The sequence below is a fragment of the Macaca thibetana genome, chromosome 3 (genome assembly GCF_024542745.1).
Source record: "Macaca thibetana thibetana isolate TM-01 chromosome 3, ASM2454274v1, whole genome shotgun sequence".
NCBI classification, from domain to species: domain Eukaryota; kingdom Metazoa; phylum Chordata; class Mammalia; order Primates; family Cercopithecidae; genus Macaca; species Macaca thibetana.
Genome location: NC_065580.1, coordinates 140,112,575 through 140,125,239, shown reverse-complemented (window position 1 = coordinate 140,125,239; position 12,665 = coordinate 140,112,575). Strand labels below are relative to the sequence as shown.

The window sequence follows — 12,665 nt, the reverse complement described above, 5'->3', positions numbered from 1 at the left end:
TTTGCAAAGGTCAGGTCCCCCCTGCCAGGTGATCGAATTATCTTAGAGTGTCTGGAAGTTTTATTGAGTTCACCAAATAACTCAGACCAACTGGAAACCAAGTGGAATTTCTAGGAGACCAACTAGAATAGGGATCAGCTACATGTGGGGGTGTCGGGGAGAGGGGGGCGCGGGGAACGGCGTCTGTCTTCATTGCAGCTCTGTCTGCAGAGCCAGCACTGTGATAGCTCATAGCTCATAGTAGGTGCTCAGTGAATGTCTGTGAAGTGAATTAATATCTAGAAAGGGATGAGACAATGGTACAACTCTTTCCAAAGCTTTCCCACCTCCAAAACCTCGGCTTGTGGGGAATCTCCAGTAGGGGGCACTGTGGACATGGTTCAGCATCTGCCTCCCAAGGCTGGGCTCCGCGTCAAAAAAAAAAAACAACAAAGATAAGACTGGGCCAGGTGCAGTAGTCTCTCCTCTTATCTCAGCACTTTGCGTGGCCAAGGCTGGAGGATGGCTTGAGGTCAGGAGTTCAAGACCAGGCTGGGCAACAGCAAGACCCCATCTCTACAAAAAAAATTTTAAAATTAGCCAGAGGTAGTGGCATGCACCCGTAGTCCCAACTGCTCGGGAGGCTGAGGTGGGAAATTGCTCAAGCCCAGGAGTTCAAGGCTGCAGTGAGCTCCGATTATGCCACTGCACTCCAACCTGAGTCACAGAGCGAAACCTGATTTCCTAACGGGAAAAAAAAAAAAAAAAAAAAGGGAGAGATGAGGTCGAGATGTCCCGCTTCTGTGCATGTGGAGGGGGTAACCGGGAACTGTGTACTGTAGGGGATCGCACACCTTGGGGTGGAAACAGCAGCTCTCCGGAGTTGCATGGGAGCCATGGGCAGCGGTCCTGCCTGGTGAAATGATTCTAGCCACGTGGCCCACCCAGGGGGCACAACAGGAATAGAGACCTTCAGAAATGAAGCGTCACCTGGCTGCAAGAAGATAGTCCCACAGGTGCCCTAGAGATGGGGACGCGAAGTGGCTTCTGAGGAAGCTGTAAGAATCCACAGGGCATTGTAAGATGGAGGGAAATACTAAGTTTTCTTCGTAAAGAGGTGAGGGGGTGGGAGCAGCCGAGGACACTGGAAAAATGAGAAACATGGATGGGAAGTGCTGCCTTGAGCATAATCTGGAGGTAAAATCTCCAACACTGTAATTGGGTGGCCTGGGGACCTGATAGAAAGCCCTGCTTAGGACTAAAGCAGAGTTCCTAGTTATATCGCAGATGCAAAGAGACCAGGAACACGCTTGTAATCCCAGCACTTAGGGAGGCTGAGGTGGGTGGACGACCTGAGGTCAGGAGTTCAAGATCAGCCTGGCCAACATGGTGAAACCCCATCTCTACTAAAAATACAAAAATTAGCCAGGTGTGGTGGTGCATGCCTGTAATCCCAGCTACTCGGGAGGCTGAGGTGGGAGAATCGCTTGAACCCAGGAGGCAGAGGTTGCAGTGAGCTGAGATCGTACCACTGCACTCCAGGCTGGGCAAGAGAGTAAGACCCTGTCTCAAAAAGAGAAAAAAGAGAGAGAGAAAGAGAGAAATCAGGAACATCATGAAAGATACAGCAAAATGTTTCACCCCAGCCCACTGCACCACACCTGGGATTGTGACAATTAACTTGATAGATTGTTCCTTTTCCTGTTCGGAACTGACTAGGTTGTGCATGGATGGACCAGTGAAAAGAAAATCCTGTTTGGGTGGAGAGGAGGGAAGTAGAAAACCTCTTTCATATTCTTGGTGCCAAGAAATGGGAAGAGAATGAGGGAGCAGAGACCTGAGTTGAATGCTGGCTCTGCACTAAACAGCTGTGTGATCTTGGTCTAGTTCCTTAACCTCTCTGAGCCTCAGTTTGTACATCAGTAACATTGGGATGATGACATCCACATGCCCACTTCACAGAGCTGCTGTGAGGACTGCATGAGAAATGTAGAGAAGTATTTTGGACACCATAAAGCTCAAATCCAAGGTATCAGTTAGGAAAAGGTTCGACTGACTTGTACCCACCTGGTACCCCTCCATCAGCATAAGCGTGTATGAGGATGTTAGGTACATGCGTTGTGTGGTGAAAGCTCTGGAACACCGGAGTAGAGCTTCCTGCAAATCAGCTTCTCCTTTAGAGGAGACCATTTTGTTTTGCTTTCCAGCAGTTACTTGAAGAAACCATATCTGAAGTCACAACAGTGACTTCAGGAATAGAAGGGACCAACGACCAGCTTGCTGAAATGTAATGCCATTCCTAAAAGCCAGCTAAGAATCAGACCGTATTAGTTAAGGACCCATAACCGTAGACATTTAGGAAAAGTGAAAAATGGAAAGAGTAGCCCAATCTTTTGAGAGTCTAGAGAAAACATCATTTAGAAAGGGAGTAACTCTCCTTCTCTTATAGCCTTATTATTACGGTATCTATAAAGCAATGCCATATTCTAAATCTGCATAAAATTCTAAGGGGCGAAAGTCCAAGGCAGAAGTCAAAAGTTTTGCAAGGAAATTGATGAGGTTGGTGACCTGAGCTGGGCAGGGTTGGACAGTTAAGTGCCAAGATCAAGGTCTCCGATTATCTCTCCTTGAAAGGTAAGCAGAGAACTAGGGCTATCCCATAAATTAAGTGGGAGACTGGAAAGGGGTGCAGACTTCTGTACTGGGGAGAAAGTCTTGGATGAGCTGGGGTAAAGAACTGCCAGACAGAGTACCCGGGGAGACGTTATTAGCGGGAGAAAGACCAAGTTCAGATGCAGACTTGGGAAAGTAGGTAACTTGACAGGAAGAAGCGAAATTAGACTACCCAACTGGATTGTGAATGCAGTTTATGAAATGGATCAGGACAGGAGCCAAAATAGATTTTCTAGAAACGGCAGACTCCTGTGATTGGAGCAGTGTACAAAGTACAGCGACATCAGACACGATCTCACCTGAGGTGCTGGGTGAGAAATATTAGGGACCAGATAGAAGAGGGCCTGTGTATAAAGAGATTAGGAAGGAGATTTGGGTGGGCAACCTGACTTGTCTCCAGAGAAAGTTGGAACTGGTTGGCTTAGCAACCAAGAGATACTGGGTTGAAGATGAGGAATCAGGGCTTCGGTGCCTAGTGACAGAGCACCAGCCCAGCCCATTTCTCTACATTGCCATGGGGTAAACCCAGTGTGCTATAAACTCTTCAATTCCTTTGGTTATGGATTTTGTATCTTTCCTGTGTTTCTTAATAAAGTTCTTTTGAAAAAATGGGAAACTTTCTCAGATGGGAATTTTGTATCTTTCCTCTGTTTCTTAATAAAGTTCTTTTGAAAAATTGCAACCGTTTCTCAGAAGGGTTTATGGATACAGGAAAACTTTTTTTTGAGACAGTTTCGCTCTTGTCGGCCAGGCTGAAGTGCAGTGGCGCGATCTGGGCTCACTACAACCTCCACCTCCCAGGTTCAAGCGATTCTCCTGCCTCAACCTCTCAAGTAGCTGTGATTATAGGTGTGTGCCAACACGCCCAGTAATTTTTGTATTTTTGGTAGAGACGGGGTTTCACCATGTTGCCCGGGCTGGTCTCGAACTCCTGACCTCAGGTGATCTGCCCGCCTCAGCCTCCCAAAGTGCTGGGATTTCAGGTGTGAGCCACCGCGCCCGGCTGGATACGGGGAGCCTTTAACACCCAGGCCCAGATAGTGAAGGAAATCAGGTCATCAACGCCACCCAGTGGAAGGTAGCTCCCAGGGTGGCCACACAGATTCCTTGGGGACATTGCAGAATCATGCCAACCTGGGTGGGAACCAGCAGGTGATCTGGCCCGTGCTGACCCGTGCAGGGCTCCGCCTGGGCACATGCAGGTGTGATGTGCAGGATGTGCATGAGGGACCCGGGTCATGGTGGCTGTGCCCACCACATGGGGCTTTGTCTGTTTTTTGGTTTGGGGGAGCCAAACAAGCATCTGTGGATACCTTCCCTTTTTTATTTTTTTAATTGATTTTTTTTTTTTTTTTTTGAGATGGAGTCTCTGTCATCCAGAGATGATGGATGACTGGAGTGCAATGGCGCAATCTCAGTTCACTGCAACCTCCGCCTCCTGGGTTCAAGCAATTCTCCTGCCTCAGTCTCCCGAGTAGCTGGGATTACAGGCACCCACCACCACGCCCTGCTAATTTTGGTATTTTTAGTAGAGACAAGGTTTCACCATATTAGCCAGGCTGGTCTTGAACTCCTGACCTTGTGATCTGCCCGCCTTGGCCTCCCAAAGTGCTGGGATTACAGGCATGAGCCACCGCGCCTGGCCCACTTTTTTTATTTTGTTTTTTGAGACAGGGTCTCACTTTGTCACCCAGGCTGGAGGGCAGTGGTGCGATCTCGGCTCACCGCAGCCTCTGCCTCCCAGGTTCAAGTGATTCTCCTGCCTCAGTCCCCCGAGTAGCTGGGATTACAGGCGCCTGCCACCACACCCAGCTAATTTTTGTATTTTTTTGTAGAGATGGGGTTTCGTCATGTTGGTCAGGCTGCTCTCAAACTCCTGGGCTCAAGCGATCCGCCCACCTCGGCCTCTCAAAGCACTGGGATTACAGGCCTGAGCTGTCGCATCTGGCTGCATCTGTGGGTACTTTCCAGCCTATGGCATTTGGGGTCCTCCCTGCAGGGGCGGGGTTTCTAGGAACATCTGCCTACTGGCCAAACCCACTCCCCTAACCTGGTATCCAAGAGCCCCCAAAAAAGGCTTCTTCCTCTCCCCTCCAAGTTTTCCCAAAGAGGAAGAGGAATGATCTCAGCCTCTGGCCTCCCCATCAAATACAGGAGATCCAATAGCAGTGGCTGAGATCTTGCCGCCGCCTGCTACCTATCCATTAACTCCCGGAAGCCTTCACATTCTGTTACAGATGAGAAAACCAACCGAGGCTTGGTGAGGCTTGCTTAGGATAAGTCGATTTCGATTTAGACTGAGAATTGTCTGACTCCAAAGCTGCCCTTCTTAGCATCCGATGCCCAGTTCTCTGCCTTCTCAAGCAGCTCGAATCCTGGCCGAGTCACTCGAGCCTATCTGTATCTCTGTTTTCTCATTTATAAGATGAGTGAGTGAATGAAATAAGATCTGAGATGCTAAGCCGGGCACAGTGGCTCATGCCTGTAATCCCAGCACTTTGGGAGGCTGAAGCGGGTGGATCACCTGAGGTTGGGAGTTCAAGACCAGCCTGAGCAACGTAGTGAAACCCCGTCTCTACTAAAAATACAAAATTAGCCAGGTGTGGTGTCGCATGCCTGTAATCCCAGCTACTCGGGAGGCTGAGGCAGAAGAATCACTTGAACCCGGGAGGCAGAGGTTGCAGTGAGTCGAGATCGCACCATTGCACTCCAGCATGGGTAACAACAGCGAAACTCTGTCTCAAATAAACAAACAAAAAAGATCTGAGATGCTGCCCCGTGCTAATAAACCAGGCCCCTGTCCCTATTAGGAGAGGTCTGGAATTTTGACCTAAGTCAAAAGCACCCTGCTGGCATCCTGTTCAAGGCCCCCAAGACAGAGACTGAGACAGAGTCGCAATGACAAGGGGGGAGGGAATGCTTTGAATGACTTGGCGGGGGAGCAGGGCCCTCGGCTGCCGGTGACAGCCTGAATAAGAATTCTGCAATTCATCCTCTGATGACTCAGCCAGTTGGACCGGCGCCTCTGCCAACCCTGGGGAGCATGAGTCAGCAGCTGAGGGGGCCGGTGGCAGGAGAGATCACTGTGGTCCATGTGAGCAGTGACTGTAGGGAGAACGGCCTGTTCCCAGCTCCTAACCCCAAGGCGGAGCATCTGCCTCTGCGGTCGGACACACACGGGCCTCGGGTTCTTAGCCATGTGGCCAAGCCTCCTCCCTCAGACCTGATCTCTCCTCCTTTGCACTGGTGCAGTCACAGCCCCAGAAATGCAGGGGTCACTTTTGCTCCCCACAGCCTTGGTGAGCAGCAGTATCTGCAACAAGAGACTCTGCTCCTCCCTCCTCTTCACTGTTTCGGTGGGTTAGGTTGGCCTCCCAAGGACAGCAACGAAGCCCAGACCGGAGAAGAGGAGAAGGAGGGAGATGGCGCAGGCTGGGTACATGGCTGGGCAGATGGCCACAGCGTCCCTCCCTGCTCCTGGGGGCTGGGGAATGGGTCTCTCGGGGCTTGATATTTTTGCTCAGGGACCAGCTCAGAAAACATCTCTTCACACTTGGAAATAGCCGTATCTATGTTGCCTCCCGTGATCGTAGGTTAGGGATAGTCCATCCACTTATTAGAAGAAAACAGCCAAAGCAAGCCAAGGTGCAGCAGACCCCTGAGTCTAGAGAGAGGCCGGCGGCACGAGGCGGCAGAGTGAGGCGCACACACAGACCTCACCCCCTTCAGCAGTGCCTGCCTGTCATGCCTGTCAGCTCTGATCACCGTCTAACTTTTTTTTGTTTTTTTTGAGACAGAGTCTCTGTCACCCAGGCTGGAATGCAGTAGTATAATCTCAGCTCACTGCAACCTCTGTCTCCCGGGTCCAAGTGATTCTCCTGCCTCAGCCCCCCGAGTAGCTGGGATTACAGGCTTACACCACCAAGCCCAGCTATTTTTTCTATTTTTAGTAGAGACAGGGTTTCACTATGTTGGCCAGGCTGGTCTCGAACTCCTGACCTCTAGTGATCCGCCCGTCTCAGCCTTCCAGAGTGCTGGGATTACAGGCATGAGCCACCACAACCGGCCTCACTGTCTAACTTAAATCACATGCAGCTCTTTCTCTGCCTACAAAACCCTTCAGGGGGACAAGGGCTTCTAATTCATAGTGGGCACTCCATAATCAGGTAATTTGGAGATATCTGTTGGTTGAAATAACAAGTGAGTGAATGTATGCTAAAACCTAGTCATTTTAATTCAGATCGCATATACCCTCCAGGGCAGGCAGCAACTCTATTGAGGGGGTGAGGCCCTTCTGCAAAAGAGATTTATTATATTATTCCTTTCCTTGGAAGGGAGGCATGAGTAAGAATGAAGTTATTCAAGCGCAGGGGCTCATGCCTGTCATCCCAGAGCTTTGTGAGGCCAAGGAAGGAGGATCACTTGAACCCAGGAGTTCGAGACCAACCTGAGCAGTATAGCGAGACACCATCTCTACAAAAAGTTTAAAAATTAGCTGGGTGTGGTTGTGTGCACTTGTAATCCCAGCTACTTGGGAGGCTGAGAGCAGGAGGATCACTTGATTCTAGGAGGTGGAGGTTGCAGTAAACTGAGATTGCACCACTGCACTCCAGCCTGGGCAACAGAGCGAGACCCTGTCTCGAAACAAAACAAACAGAAAGATAATAACCCCTCCCTGCTGGGCTTTTTATTTTTCCATATCTCTCTAACTTTCTAACATACTCTACCCTTTCATTATGTATTCTGCTTATTGTTACTGATTTTCAACCCCTGTAGAATGCAAGCCCCATGAGGACGGGGGACTGTGTTTTGTTCACTGATAGGTCTGGAATAGTGCCTGAACTATAGTGCATGCTGAATGCGTGAATGAGTGAATGCATGCAGGAACAATAGTGGGATGCAGTGTACATTTCCTCCCAGCCAGGCGCCTTTCTGCCTGCCGTGCACACCACATGGATTCTCTTTTAGTTCTCTCAGCAATTCTATGTGGGGGGGTATCACTCCCATCCCCATTTTATTTATTATTTATTTATTTATTTATTTATTTTTGAGATGGCGTTTCGCTCTTTCGCCCAGGCTAGAGTGTAGTAGTGTGATCTCGGCTCACTGCAACCTCCATCTCCTGGGTTCAAGCGATTCTCCTGCCCCAGCCTTCCAAGTAGCTGGGATTATAGGCATGTGCCACCATGCCCGGCTAATTTTTGTATTTTTGGTAGAGATGGGATTTCACCATGTTGGCCAGGCTGCTCTGGAACTCTTGCCTCAAGTGATCCACCTGCCTCAGCCTCCGAAAGTGCTGGGATTACAGGTGTGAGCCACTGCTCCTGACCATCCTCGTATTAAAGATGAGGAAGGTAGCTAGATGTGTTGGCTCATGCCTATAATCTCAGCACTTTGGGAGGCAGAAGCCAGTGTATCGCCTGAGCCCAGGAGTTTGAGACCAGCCTGGGCAACACGGCGAAATCCCATCTCCACAAAAAATACAAAAACTTAGCCAGATGTTGTGGCGTGTACCTGTAGTTTCAGCTACTTGGGAGGCCGAATTGGGAGGATCATCTGAGTCTGGGAGGTTGAGGCTGCGGCGAGCCATGACTACACCACTGCACTCCACGCTGGGCTACAGAGCTAGACCCTGTCTCAAAAACAAAGAAACAGGCAGGTGCGGTGGTTCACGCCTGTAAACCCAGCACTTTAGGAGGCCAAGGTGGGAGGATCACAAGGTCAGGAGTTCAATACCAGCCTAGCCAGTATGGTGAAATCCTGTCTCTACTAAAAATACCAAAAAAATTAGCCAGACGTGGTGGCAGATGCTTGTAATCCCAGCTACTCAGGAGGCTGAGGCAGGAGAATTGCTTGAACCCGGGAGGTGGAGGTTGCAGTGAACTGAGATCGCACCACTGCACTCCAGCCTGGTGACAGAGTGAGACTCCGAGACTCCATCTCAAAAACAAACAAACAAAAAAACCATGAGGAAGGTGAGGCTAGAGAGATTATGCAACAAGGTCACCAGTTAACTTCACCACACCCTGGGGGTCTGCACAAGAGACTTTTCAGGAATGCCACACCCCACTTCATCTTCCCAGTGTTTTTCTCTATCTCCCTGCCCACCAACTTCACGTGTGACCTCATTCCATCCCACAAAATATATCTCTGCCCAGAGGTACAGTTTCCCCTCAGCTAAGATTTCTTTCTGGCAGGAAAACAGGGAGTTCACAGAGACACAGGGGCAGCGTAGGACCAGGCAGGTGAGGTGGAAGGAGAGTGGGTGTGGGTTCAAGCTGGCCCGAGGCTCCCGGACCTGGCACCCCCTGCCCTCCACCTGCAGAACTGGTCTTCAGAAGAAAGTGTGTCTTGGAGCAGTGGGGTTTTGGGGTGCGCAGAGCTGTCCCTACAAGCTCAGCTCCAGACAGCAGAAATGTGAACAGAGGTCGGGTGCGGTGGCCCACGCTTGTAATCCCAGCACTTTGGGAGGCTGAGGCGGGCGGATCATTTGAGGTCAGGAGTTCAGGACCACCCTGGTCAACATGGCAAAACGTCATCTCTACTAAAAATACAAAAATTAGGCTGGGCACTGTGGCTTATGCTGTAATCCCAGCACTTTGGGATGCCACAAGGGGGTGGATCACCTGAGGTCAGGACCAACCTGGCCAACATGGTGAAACCCCATTTCTTTTTTTTTTTTTTTTTTTTTTTTTGAGACAGAGTCTCGCGCTGTGTCACCCAGGCTGGAGTGCAGTGGCGCGATCTCGGCTCACTGCAAGCTCCACCTCCCAGGTTCACGCCATTCTCCTGCCTCAGCCTCCGAGTAGCTGGGACTACAGGCGCCCGCCACCACGCCCGGCTAGTTTTTTGTATTTTTAGTAGAGACGGGGTTTCACCATGTTAGCCAGGATGGTCTCGATCTCCTGACCTCGTGATCCACCCGCCTCGGCCTCCCAAAGTGCTGGGATTACAGGCTTGAGCCACCGCGCCCGGCCGTGAAACCCCATTTCTACTAAAAATACAAAAATTAGCCAGGCCCAGTGGCACATACCTGTAATCTCTGCTACTCGGGAGGCTGAGGCTCGAGAATCGCTTGAACCGGGAGGTGGAGGTTGCAGCAAACTGAGATCGCGCCACTGCACTCCAGCCTGGGCAGCAGAGTGAGACTCTGTCTCAAAAAAAAAAAAAAGAAACAATACAAAAACAAACCAAAAATTGGCCAGATTAAGTGGGGTGTGGCTTCCCCGGAAGCCCTCATGTGCAGCCTTCGCCAAGGCTGACAAAGTTGTCCCAGGCCGGCCACGTGGGCTTTGATCTCTCCCCCACTGTTTGCTGCCATGTGATCCCTGGAGAAAAGAATGGAGACGCTTGAATATCAGCAACAGGCGGCAGGATGCAGATCCTCCTCCCCTCAGGAAGACACGCGCGGGTGTCTCCACCCATGGGAGAGCCTGTCGAGAGAGCCCCTGGTGTCTCCTGTAGGGGTCCTGCACTTGGCCGGGGAAGGCCCTCCTCTTTGGTGGGTTTTTTTTTTTATGTTTGTCTATTTTTTGAGATAGGATCTCGCTGTGTTGCCCAGGCTGGAGTGCAGTGGTGCGATCTCGGCTCAAGGCAACCTCCACCTCCCGGGTTCAAGTGATTCTCCTGCCTCAGCCTCCTGAGTAGCTGGGACTACAGGCCTCTGCCAGCATGCCTGACTAATCTTTGTATTTTTAGTAGAGACAAGATTTTGCCATGCTGCCCAGGCTGATCTCAAACTCCTGACCTCAGGGGATCCACCCACCTCAGTCTCCCAAAGTGCTGGGATTACAGGTGTGAACCACCAAGCCCGGCCTCCTTGGTGTTTAGATGGGGAAGGGGGTGTATCTCTGTGATCTGTCAGGGTGTACCCAGACAGGGCACCAGACCAGCTCCTGCGTCATCAAAGGATCAAGACTGGAATTTCCCTCCATTTCTTATCATTTAGTCCTCATCTGAGGACCACAGCTGCCAAGTCTGTCTCTCACCGGCAAATGCTGGGCATAGGCGAGGGGCAGAGCCCTCCACGAGCACCTCTATGTCCTGCCCAACCTCCCTCCAGAAGCCCCTGTCCTCAGACAGAAGGTGCATCCTCTCCACCTTGGGTCCCTCTGCCTTTCCAAGACAGGGATTCAGGGCAAGGAGAGCTTAACGCAGCTCCACCACTCACTAACTGGGTGACCTCTGCATAGGTTACTTAGCCTCTCTGAACCTCTGTTCTTCATCTGTAAAATGATCACAGTAAGACATGCCATGGGGTTCCTGGAATAAATGAGATTAATAGCATAAACAAACCAGGTGGCAGTGACTTGTGCCTGTAATTCCAGCTACTCAGGAGGTTGAGGCGGGAGGATCACTTGAGCCCAGGAGTTCAAGACCAGCCTGGGCCACATAATGAGACCCTGTCTCTACAACATACTTTTTTTCTTTTTTGAGACACGGTCTCGCTCTGTTACCCAGGCTGGAGTGCAGTGGCGAAATCTAGGGTCACTGCAACCTCTGCCTCCCAGGTTCAAGCCATTCTCTTGCCTCAGCCTTCTGAAGAGCTGAGATTACAGGCGCCCACCACCACACCCGGCTAATTTTTGTATTTTTAGTAGAGATGGGATTTCACCATGTTGGCCAGATTGGTCTCAAACTTCTGACTTTAAATGATCCACCCTCCTTGGCCTCTCAAAAGTGTTGGGATTATAGGCATGAGCCACTGAGCCTGGCCTGTCTCTACAAAATATTTAAAAATTAACAAGGCATGGTGGCGCGTGCCTATTGTCCCAGCTACTCAGGAGGCTAAGGTGAGAGGACCGTTTGAGTCTGAAAGTTTGAGGCTGTAGTGAGCTATGATGGCATCTCTGCACTAAAGCCTGGATGACAGAGCAAGACTGTCTCTTAATTTAAAAAAATAGGCCAGGCACAGTGGCTTATGCCTGTAATCCCAGCACTTTGGGAGGCCAAGGTGGACGGATCACCTGAGGTCAGGAGTTCAAGACCAGCCTAGCTAACATGGTGAAACCCCATCTCTACTAAAAATACAAAAATTAGCCAGGCATGGTGGCACTCACCTGTAATCCCAGCTATTCAGGAGGCTGAGACAGGAGAATCACTCGAACCTGAGAGGTGGAGGTTGCAGTGAGCTGAGCTTGTGCCACTGCACTCCAGCCTGGGCAACAGAGCAAGTCTCTGTCTCAAATAAAAATAAATAAAACAATAAAACAAGGCCAGGGCAGGGTGTTGGATGATCCTAATGACTGCTGTAGTCTAGCCATGATGATCAGAGACATCCTCACCACTTGGGGACACATCTGTCCCATGTCCTGGGCAGTGACATTTTTGGGACAGGACACCAACTCTTCTGAACAATTGGAGATCCAGCACCAAGCATGCTCTCTCTGGATTCCCCCCTTTCTAAAGCCTGCAGAACACCCTCCTCAAATTGGCATTTTCCTTCAGACAGACAGCGATGCTGTTGCTTCTCTAAGTTGCCATCAAACAATTGCATCGGCTCCTCTGAGGTTCCTCCCAGGTCTCCTTAATTGGATTTGGAACATTTGCAGACAGACAGTCGCCTAAGGTAATTTCTAGAAGGCTAATATCCTCTCCTAAACTGAGTTTCTTCCTAATTAAGTTCTCAGAAGGCCATGTTCACTTTGGAGCACTTCACTGTCGGACCCAAGGATCATGCCTTGCTAAGTGCAATATTCTGTTTGTTCGTTTTTGGCTTTTTTTGCTTTTGTTTGTTTGATTTAAGATGGGGTCTTGCTCTGTCGTCTAGGCTGGACTGCAGTGGTGTGATCTCAGCTCACTGCAGCCTCCGCCTCCCTGGTTCAAGCAATTCTCCCACCTCAGCCTCCTAAGTAGCTGGGATTACAGGCGTGCACCACCATGCCTGGCTGATTTTTGTATTTTTAGTAGAGATGGGGCTTCACCATGTTGGCCAGGCTGGTCTCGAACTCCTGACCTCAGGTGATCCGCACTCCTCACCCTCCCAATGTGCTGGGATTACAAATGTGAGTCAC

The 12,665-nt window shown here is 50.3% G+C and overlaps 1 protein-coding gene across 4 annotated transcripts in view; it reads left to right on the top strand.

Moving 5' to 3' along the window:
* Positions 1–12,665, top strand: part of AP1S1 (adaptor related protein complex 1 subunit sigma 1) — a 339,237-nt gene that overhangs the window by 274,232 nt on the left and 52,340 nt on the right. Inside the window, exon 1 of one of the 4 annotated variants that reach the window (XM_050783898.1) lies at positions 928–931. The exons of the other annotated variants lie outside the window; for them this stretch is intronic. The gene's annotated coding sequence lies outside the window, so the exon portion shown is untranslated. Of the gene's footprint in view, positions 1–927; positions 932–12,665 lie in introns of those variants that run through there. 4 annotated transcript variants of the gene reach the window in all.